Consider the following 10,977-nt stretch of genomic DNA (forward strand, 5'->3'; position numbering starts at 1 on the left):
TTTGCTGCTGGCGGGGGGGTGACGATGCATCTCTGGCGCCCCGGCCCGGCCCGGCCCTCGCCCTCGCCCTCCCCCACCCTCCCCTCCCATGTGGCGGTTTCACTCGTTTTCCGGCGCTTCAAAGAAAACAAACCGTGGACTGAGATTGGGAGTGCGAGGGCTTCACGGCAGCACCGTCCTCCGAAGCCTGTTGATGGATTTTAAAAATATAAAATAGGACTATTGAAACCTTGAATAAAGTAACATACAAAAATCTACTTTAAAGAGAAAGGACTTTAAAATACAAGTTTAACAGTACGAATCCTAAGGCCTTTTTTTTTTTTTTTTTTTTTTTTTGCTTCCATGAGTGGAATTGCATTTTAGGAGAGTTCTGTAAATATCTATCTGACGGATAGTTTTTTTTGTTTTGTTTTTTCAAAGAGACGCTAATGTAAACGCTCCCCTCCTCTGAAACAAAGTGGCAGTTTTTCCCTGTATTTATATTTTTCCTCTCCTCAGCTGGCAGAAGGTGCTTGTAATTATCCAACCCAAGTCATTGATTACACTTTAATTGAAAAATGTGTAAATACTTTTTTGCTTTACTTTATTAAAAAAAACAACCAGATATTTAATTAAAGAAAATTAATGCCTCTTTTCACATCCAAGACTGGAAGAGATAATAAAGATCGTTGCAAATAAAAGCAGAACGCCCGTCCCGTGCTTTTGTGATGCAGCAGCGAGGCCGGCTTTCCTCATGTCCCCCTCTTGTTCCTCCTCGCAGAGGGGAAACTCCTCCACTGTTCACGGTTGCTGACGGCTGCGGCGTTTAGTTTCTGTTATTCAGAATGGGCTGCGGTTTCTTAATACTGGAACGGCTCGTTTTCATGCTGCACGGGAGACTTGACGGTGTCTGTGTTTGAAGTTCGAATGGTCCGACGTCACAAGCAAAGAACACCCGACGGAGACGAAGCGAAGGGCGACGGCGATAGGCAGAAGAAGAGTATTATTGTGAGAGATATTTTTGATGATACGACAAAATACAAAAAATACAAAAAAAAGTTTAAATATTCATTTCACCGACATAAAATTGCAAACAAATAAATGTTGTTTTGTTTTTTTTTTTTTTTTTTTGTCTGCGTGAACGTTTACCTCCATAATATTTCAGTTTTTACCGAATATTCGATGGTTCGTTTGTAACGAAGCTCTCCCACACGTCTGAAGTCGCTCCGCTTTTTGGAAGCAACTTCTCCCATCGTGGAGTGTTTTTGTTTTGTTACTGCTGTGCATTAAAAGTACGTCATGGTTATGCTCAAAGGTTATAGTCCTGCTTCTTATACGATTTTCCTCAAGAAATCAAATGTTCACCGTCGGCTTGATCTGCTTGAAATTTCACATTTTTAAAGCACTTAAAAAAATGTTTAAAATCCAATCTTCTCTAAAGCCCACGCAAGAGACCCAATAACAACAAAGGGAACGGTCAAAGTCGTCATATTCACATTTAAAGTGTAATTAAGTCACGATGTCAACTCAAAGCCTCGTTTTGATCCTCTTCCGTTTGCCCTGTTAAAGTTGGTGTTACATGCTCAATACTTCCTGTATCCGTTTCAAATTAAAAGTCCTCTACTACTACTGCAGAAAACTTTCATTTCTTCACGGGGCTTTTATTGTGAAATATTTGCAGGAACCTGTTCAGATTAACACCTGACAATAACGCTAAAAGATGAGCTATCCAGAACAGCCTGATTTGTTTACTTTATTAAATTAAAACAATGGAAATATACATAATTTACTGTCTCATAAACTTGCCACCGCTGTGATTACTTAACAAGCCACAGCGTAACCATGAGTGCGCTCTGGTACTTCGACAAATAGCTCTGCCTGCCCGGTTATACTAAAATGCTTTTTTTTTTTTTAATCAAATTCAAAAAGATAAAGATATTATTGTGAATGATATGATACGGCACACCCCAGAAGGATAAACCGTTTCTATTCACGTTTTAACAGCAGATTTTGTGTTCACAGTTTTGTTTTTTCTCCCAGTTTTATTTGGACAGTTTGCAGTTCCACATTTCACTACGAGCACAAGCTGCAACTTCAAAAGCGTTTTGACGTGACGGTTCAGAGCAGCGTTTTTGGTGTTTGGTCTTTGTTGAAGTCGAAGCCGACGCGGAGGCAAGTTTTGTTTTGTATCAAGCCGAAGTCCTGATTGCACGTTTCTTCTCGGACGGTCTCTTCAAAATATCAGCATTTAACAACTAGAAGTTCAAGGAGCTGCAGCTGCTGCTGCTGCCGCTGCCGCCGCGTATCAGTCGTTGAAGGGGACAGATATCCTGTTGCGGAGACACGGTGTGCCGGGACAAACCGCCGTTCAGCTGGCCTCGACAAATAAGCGCCGCTGTCGGCGGGAGGAGTTCTGTAAGTGGGAGCCGGGACACCACAGACGAGAAAAACCATGGATGAGGCCACCGTTACGTCGCCCTCCCGAGTTTCTAACGTGGGTGAACAGAGCCGGGCTTCTGGAGGAAAGTCGGGCGTTTGGTTCCAAGATGGTCGAACGGCCAAACAGACGCATGAAAGGATCCTGCCGAGTTTGCATTCTGTCCAGGTTTTCCCAATTTTAACCATTTTATTATTTTTCTTTGCACTCGGCGCATTTACAATCCAGTACAAATGAGGGGCCGAATGTCATTTCATGTCACGAGTTGGGGGTCTTATTTACAAATAGCTGCCTTAAGTTTCAGTCAACATTCAAACACCGGTGAGACGATTACAGCAAAAAATAAGTCACAGAACGGAGTAAAATCCTCCAAACAAATAAATAGAAAATACAAACATTTTAGTCTATAAGCAAAATTGCACTTAGAATTAGAAAATCGATGAACTTCAGGGTTCCTACTGCAAGTCAAATGTCAAATGTCCTCACTTTCACTGACCTAAAACTGCTTTCATGACCCATAATGTACAGAAACACAGTCCAGCTTTCTGTTCACCAGACCAAACCCAGTCACATTTTATTTCCGAAAATTTGCGAGCTTTATTTAGTAGTTCGCTGGTGTTTTCAGTACAAAATGTCATTTTGTTTAACTGCTTTAATATTGAACTGTGCAAACATATTTCTTCTTAAATGGAACTAAAATGAATGAATTTCCTCGACATGCCCCAAAAGACTCTCCTCCGCTGGGCTTGTTTTACAGCCCAAGCTCCTGAAGTTGTCATTTTCCTGGCATGTCTGCCTTTGATATAGCAGCTACAGAAAAAAACAAAAATCCTCTTGACTGAAGTGAGGTGGAAGGTGGAAACAACCACTCAGGAAAATATAGTTCAATTAAATATTTGATGTAAAATATAACGTTTTAATGAATGGAAGCTACAATTTAAACATGCTACAATGTAACATGATATTCAAAAAAGATCAAAGTCCCCAACTTTCCATGTCTGGAATCAACTTGTTATAATTCCACGATAATCCAGAAATTCCATGAGCAGTAGGAACCCCGCAATTAAATTCATAAAAACATCAGCGAGCAGATGCTCCTTTTAATGGGAGTAACTAGACGACATATGTAGATCTTTATTAGTTTAGGCCTCTTTTTTTTTTTTTTCAAAACAGCACAAACCAGACTTCCAGAAGTGGAAGTGTACATTTTAAACTTTTTTTTTTTTGGGGGGGGGGGGGAAATCACACGGACACAGACCAGACAAACCGGCGGACCCCCTGCTTTTTACTTCCTCTGCGACCTGCGGTGATGCACGGAAGCCCTGATCTAAAAAGATGAAATCGCTGTTGTGCCAAACACCTCTGGCACGTACTCGCATTACAATCCTGTCTTCTGACTCGTATGAAGGAGGAGAGACGTCCTGAATATGCGGCGGCTCGAGTGTGTGCGTGTACAACCGAGGACATTCACTCGAGAACGGCGCTCCAGCACAATTCAAAGTGCTTCGCAGTCACAAAAGCAACGCGACACAAAGTCTTTTATGTGTTCACTCCGCTACGTTTGTCTGGATTGCTTTTGAAGATGACCGTTTTTCATCCTCTCCCCGTCCGGTGTAAACCAAACACCTCCAGCTGCGTTGACTTGGAATGTTTTGGATAAACTTGAAGGATCAAATTGGACTTTTTCTTCAAGCTAAATAAACTGCTAGAGTCGAGTACACCACTAATACTAATATTTCATAGTGAAACACTGACAGGAGAATTTTACAGCACAATAAGTATTACCTTTGGTACTTTGAGTATATTTTACTGCTCTACTTTGTAGTGGAGCATTTTCACAGTGTGGTGGAGCTGGAAACTCCCAGAAACCTTTGCTGCTGTGTCTGTGTCGTGTCGTGTCGTGTCGTGTCGTGTCGTGTCGTGTCGTGTCGTGTCGTGTCGTGTCGTGTCGTGTCGTGTCGTGTTGTGTTGGCACAAAGCTGCTCCCTGTCTTCTTTGTCAGAATATATGTACAACGGAAAGTTCTTCTTTTACCAGCTGCCATCAGACTGTACAACTCATCTGCGTTTGCTCAGCCTGTGCAGACAGAACTGGACCAAACCGGTTTTCTGTTGGTAATTTCCACCATTCAGCTCTTTGCACACCAGAATCCAGAATCTTTTGCACTTTGGCGTATTTAACTGTGTATCGGGCCTGCGTGTGATCTATACACACCGTTAGACTCGCACATACACCTGTAATACACATGACTGTGTATTTCGGTGTTTTTACCTTGTATTTTAATGTATCTAGCAGTTATGGCACTTTTTTTTTTTTTTTTTTTTAAACGTATTTTAAGGCACAGAGATCAGCGCAGCAACACCTCTCCTCCAAACACAATCCATTTTTAAGTTTACTCTTTAGTCTGGTAACAGGGTTTACAGGACGGACGTGTCCTGAAACATATTTTCTCGATTATAGCTGCTCACTGAGTAAACATCAACACAAACACACACACACATACACACAAAAACTCAAATTAAAATACAAAATTAAAGCAAAACAAATCTGCATTGGTGTTTTCGTTCTCGGGTTTTCTGCAGAGTTGAAGTGGGCGGGGCTTAATCGGGAAAAAAGTTCTTTTTGTTTATCTGTTTTTCAACCGCCCTTAAATTTGCCTCCAGGGATCAGTGAAGTCATCTATCTATCTAATCCACATCTTGTGATCGGGCCAGCACTGCAGTCTCTACTTGGCGCAGGAGACATGCCGACTGTGAGAAAGTTGGCAGTTCCCGTTTCTGGACTCCTCAGACGCATCATGATCTCTGAGGAGAGGGTGAGTGGGCACCAGACACAAATAGAAAGCGTGGTCGTGCGTCTCGGTCCAAAAGAGTTTGTGTGCTCAGCAAACTTTGCTTGTACAAATAAAACGCGGTGAGTCACAGACTCCCTTTGGACCGAACCGGCCTGACTTCACATATTCCGTATCCATCGGCACTCCAAAGCAATGAATCCACAGCGGGACCCCAGCGGTACACCTCCACCTCTGAGTAACCGCAGTCGGGGTCGGGCCGTCGCTTTTAATTGCCGGCAGCAGCTCATCTCACCCGGTAGGAGAGCCGCTGCGCCTCCGGGACCTCCTGATCTTTGACCTGCTCCCGCTCGGCCGTCACCGTCAGTGCTTTTTTTTCACGTGACGTTCTCGCACTGTTGCGTCACTCGTGCACCAATCGTTGCTTCCCATGTAATCCTTCCGCAGCGTATTTGCGCAGGGTTTTGAGGGGACTGGATAGGCCTCCGGGCAGCCGGCAGTTCTTTATTCTCGAGAGGAAAAACCCTTCGACAGCTTTATGACACTGCACACCCGCTGGAAGGGTGTTGGTTTTTCTCTCTCCCCCCCTCCTTGTGGATCAGCTGTCAATCTGATGGTTTGAGTGATTTATACTCCAAAGAAACATTTCCCTCTGCAGCAGTGACGCATAAACGCAGATCAAACGCCACAAAACTGTCTGAGCACGTTCTAGTTTCAAGTAGCTGTGTCCACACCTCAAAAATAAAAAAAAATAGCCAGCGAACTGATTTACATTTACAAAATGTGTCATGAATTGCATTAAAATGAGAACTTAAAGATGTCTGACTTTGTTAAACGTGTGTTTCTGTGTTCTCGTGCTCCGTTTCATCGACACGTGTTGTTAAAGCCAGGTGGAGGCAGACTTTCAGCTGTGATCCAATCACAGCAGGACGGATCTCAGTCAGGTGGAAACAGACTCCTTCAGTGACAAAACGCTTCTTTTGGTTTCCACATTCTCATATGAACCCCAGAAACAACTTCTTTGGCTTTTTCTCTCCTTCAAACTCAAATCCAAACGGTTTCATTCTCCTTTTCCTCCCCATTTTGTTGTTTTCAGTCTTCGTGCATTCATCACTCTTCCTCCCCTGCGGTTCCTCCATCCCTCCACTCGGTGGCACTCCTGTGATCATCCCTTGCCGCCATCATGGCCTGCTCCCGTCCTCCCTGTGCTTTCCAACCTCATTCTTTCCCTGTTTCTTTCAGTGCGAGTGCTTTCTCGTGTTGTTCTTCTCACCTAAAGATCGCCATCTTCAAGAACCTTTTTGCATACCGCATCTCTCCTCGTGAGAGTTGTTGTTGGAACAAATGGGTTGATTTTATTCATGCCTCCTCGAGCGTTTTCATTCAATCTTACAATAAAATACTTCGCAGGTCTTCCTCTCTGGACATGCTCGCCCTCCTCCTCTTCTTCACTTCCCGATCTCCCGCCGCCTCCTCACCGGAGTTCCTGCTCCTGCCTCCTGGTTGAGTCCAGATCGTAACATCAGCGCCCCTTGCTGCTCCCGCGGTACAAACAAGACATCTGCAGATTTCCTGTTCTGGTAGTTTTGGTAAAATGACAAATAATTTTACAAAAATTTTTTTTTTAAACGGCAAATAACAGTAATGATGTGCTCATTTCACAGGATGAATTTAGAGTCAGACCACTAGAGTGTAGCTCAGATAAAACAGCATCTTCAGCTATTTAGACTTAAAAACACTTTACGTAAAAACAAGTTAAAAAAAAAAAAAATAAAACAGCCAAAGAAAATGGTTCCTCTGTTCTGTCAGCTGTCTCTACTGCCTGAAGACTGACTTCTTGTTCTTTGCCGGCTCCTTCTAAGAAATTCTCTGAATCCGCAACACCACTCTGGGGATTTCACCGAGAACACTCAAACACACAAGCTCTTTCAGGAAGAGGGCGTCCAGACGTGAGTTTATAGTTTCAAATGGAACATTCAGTAAAAAAAATTGCCTGTTTAGTATAATTTTTTTTTTTAAAAAAAAGCCAAGTTAAAAGTGAGTTTCTTTATTACAATATGGTGTTACAAAAACTTTAAAATGACTATAACACTGACTACATTACCAGAACAGGGGAGGAGGCCCAAAAATGCTGACAGGAGGGTGGAGTGAAAAGGTCCTGGACTGCTTCACCCGTATGGAAAACACTCACAGCAAACATGGCATGTAGGAGATAACCTAATTTAAAAAAAAATTTACAAAAAGGAGACCTCCACCTTGTGGCCAATATATTTGCTCCAGCTAATGCTCGAGCACGCACAAGATACATGAATACAAAACTATAATCTGGAAGGCTCGCTATTTGGGATGGGCAAATGAAGTCAAGCAATCAACATGAGATAACAAAAGAAGAAACCAACTTATTAACAACTCAAAATAGCTAGTGGGAAATAACCAGGTGGGCCTCACTCACGACGTGTATCTTGATTTAGCCGTGATCTTTCCCTTTTCCCTTTTAGTGATCGCCGTTTCCTCCTCAAATGACACGACCGAGGCTTCAGCCTCCTCCCGCCCTCTTCTCGTTCCTCACAGCTCTCCCACAGGTGGACTTCTGCCTGTTTTGTTACAAAAATGTCTCCAGATTGCCGTACCGATTTCCTCCTCCTCCTCCTCCTCCTGCTGTACATGCTCCCTCGGCATCCCATAATAACTGCAGCGGTATGCTGACTGCTGAGTCAGCCCCTGGAGCTTCTCCCAGTCTGACTTACCAAACACTCGTTTTGAGATTCCACCACATGGCCTCACTTCCCTTCTTTCTACCGCCCAGCGGGAGACGGGCGAGTGACGGCCGCCTGCTGCGGGAGCAGTTCACACTTCACGGAGATTCACTCCAGCCGAGTTCTTAGACGCTTCTGTAATTATCTTGTGTGGGACTCAACTCAGGAGCTCTACTTAAAGCACCACTTTCAAACACTTTACATAAAACAAAGTTATCGGTATGCAAACATTCACCAACTTGGAAGATCAGAGTTCTTTCGTGTGGATATTTCTGGCCACATGGCCGTCTTGTTATTGAAATAAATCAGCTCCAAAAGGGCTCCAAGCAGCGCAGCTGTTTCAACTGGTTTTACAACTTTAGAGCCACCTCGTTCTCGTTGGAAATAGTTGTAACGATTGCTGGACGTGAATATAACAATTTATCGAACACATTTTGATTTTAATTCAATAATTTCACTTAACAACCAATCTCTAAATTAAGAGTCTGTCCGGTATTTCTCGTGCTGCTGGCTGGTCCTCCTCTTCCTCCTCCTCCTCCTCCTCCTCACCCTGGAGTGTCTTGAGGACAATCAGGACAGTCTGCTCTTTGCTCCCTAAAGCAATAACCGCAAAGTTAGTTTAGTTTTGCTTTACATCACCTGCTAAATTGCTACTGACTACAATTTCCCTACCTAGCGAAATAACCCAGTTCAGTTCAGATGCGTGATCACTGACATCGTTTGTTCCAGACTTAAAAGTAATGTTCAACAGTCTTTAAACACTGCAGGCGTCACAACCTGTTTCAATGAGTTCACCTTGGACCATTTATGTATGTAATTTGAAGTAAAGCGTGAATTATGAACACAACCACCACAATCTTGGTAAAATATAAACCAACGTTTGAACTTGTTAAGTTTGAAAGTGAAAGCCAGAAAGGCCCCAGTTTCAGAGGCTGTACCATCGTCAGATCTGCATACGAATAAAAAAAGAGTTCTAGTTGATGCAGCAGAGGCAGATATTTCCTGACTTTTAGCCCCAAAACACAAGATCCTACATTTCCCATCATGCAATTTAGGAGCGTCTTCAGTTTTAAACTGTTATCCTAAATCCTTCTAACCTTCTCATGACACAGACACTTTGTTACAAAATTGACATCTTAAGCCATATTTACGGAAATGACATCATGAGGGTTATTTTTGTTTTACTTGATGACATCATCAGGGTTATTTTTGTTTTACTTGATGACATCATCAGGGTTATTTTGGGAACCCACGTAAATTAAACTGAAATCCCTGTGGGTTTGTTTTCGGTCGTTTCCCTCTGCAGTAGCCATTCTCGTCCAGCAGAGGGCAGTGGTGGAGCTGCCGACAGACAGAGCGCTGAGCTCGCACACGGCCTCATTCAATAGGAAAAAAACACACTACCCGGGCAGATGAAAACTGCTTTTGTTTGTTTTGGTTTATCATTTTCCCCAAGAGCTCTGATTGTGTTCTAATTGTGTATATTTTCTTCTCAACCTGAGTTGGTTGCAAAGGGGAAAACAAGAAAAACAAAACGGACTAACAACATTTGATAGAGATTAATTCACTTAACCCTTGCAGTGTTATTCTTCACACATTTGGCACTTTGTGTATTGTAAATCTGAACATGTAACAAACTGTGTGGACCAAAGGGGGATTTAGTTTATTTTCAGAACAGGTTAATCAACTGCACTTTTAAGTAGCGACTCTTATGTTGTTTTCACTTTTACTCCTCCGTGGAAAGAAACCAAGACTTGTGCATATCTCTTTATAGTGTGATAAGGACGTGCTACATTGTGTTATACTTTGAAGCACATTGTGTAAAAAAAATGAAAATTCCTAGTTGTAATCCTGTGTGCCGGAGTTAGATGTTCAGTTTACCTTTAATATAGGCCAAATCTATTTCAAAATAATATTTTTATTGAGCGTTTTTTCAAAATCCAACTCTGATCCTTTGAAATGCTAAAATACTGTTTGATGATTCATCTTCAGCTCTCAGGCATGTGCATACATTTATCCAATCAAATGTGGTCTGAGGGAAGCAGCTCCTTCCATGAAATAAAAAAACACTTGAGCTGACATGTTACTTGTGGTGAGCAGCCAGCAGATGAAGAGAAAAATCTTTGTTTACATTTCTGAAAGGCTGCAGCTGTGCAGTTGTTTAGCCCACAGTTCTGTTAGTTACACAGCAGCAGACTGTCTGATAAAGGTGCTAACTGGTGGTTCTGTGGAGTGAGGAGGAGGAGGAGGAGGAGGAGGTCCATTTTTAGTTTCACAAAAACATTTGACCACAAAGTTCTTCAAAGAAACTTTTCTACAAACAGTTCGGGAGGAACCTTTAGAGGAGCCTCGAAGAACCGTCCTTGTGGTAAAATAAATGGTGCTCCAAAAAACGTTGTAAAAAAAAAATTGGTTCTTTAAAGCAACATTTTAGGGAGATTTCTCTGTGGGCTAATTGGTTCAAGGAAGAACCTCGTTTAAAGGGTTCTTTAGCAATTTTTCAGGATAAATTGATCTTTAATGATTTTAAATCCAATTTGATTGGTATGTTGGGAAAAGTAATTAAATGTATTTAGTAGTTGCAGTAACAGCCAAAGCATGAACACAAGACAAACTAGGAAAGATACTTTGTATTCCTTTTAAAAAAGCGACATACTGACGAAGTGCCACTCTTTGTGAAGACTGTGTTTTATTATCAGTGAAGTCCCCCTATGTGTCATTTATGTCTTATGCTTGCGGGTCTCTCCCGGCTCCATTAGAACCACGAACTTAAACAAAGAACCCCTCGAAAGTCCTCCTACCTTCTGCTTTCAAAACTCTCGTGCATGTCCACACTGTGTCTTGCGCCGCCTCAGATGACCCCGACTGATCCCGGAGTGCTCTCTGTGGCATCACCAGACGCTTTCCACATGAGCCTGTGACGGGGCCAGAGGGGAGTGTGCAGCACACGGCCCCTCCGTCTGCTGCCGCCAAGGCCAAGGGTGAAGCGCTCTGGCTCGGAGTCGTGAGCAGCT

This window comes from Brachyistius frenatus, unplaced genomic scaffold (assembly GCF_029030835.1).
Source record: "Brachyistius frenatus isolate BFR_SWC_R1_liver_20210118 unplaced genomic scaffold, ASM2903083v1 Contig_1, whole genome shotgun sequence".
NCBI classification, from domain to species: domain Eukaryota; kingdom Metazoa; phylum Chordata; class Actinopteri; family Embiotocidae; genus Brachyistius; species Brachyistius frenatus.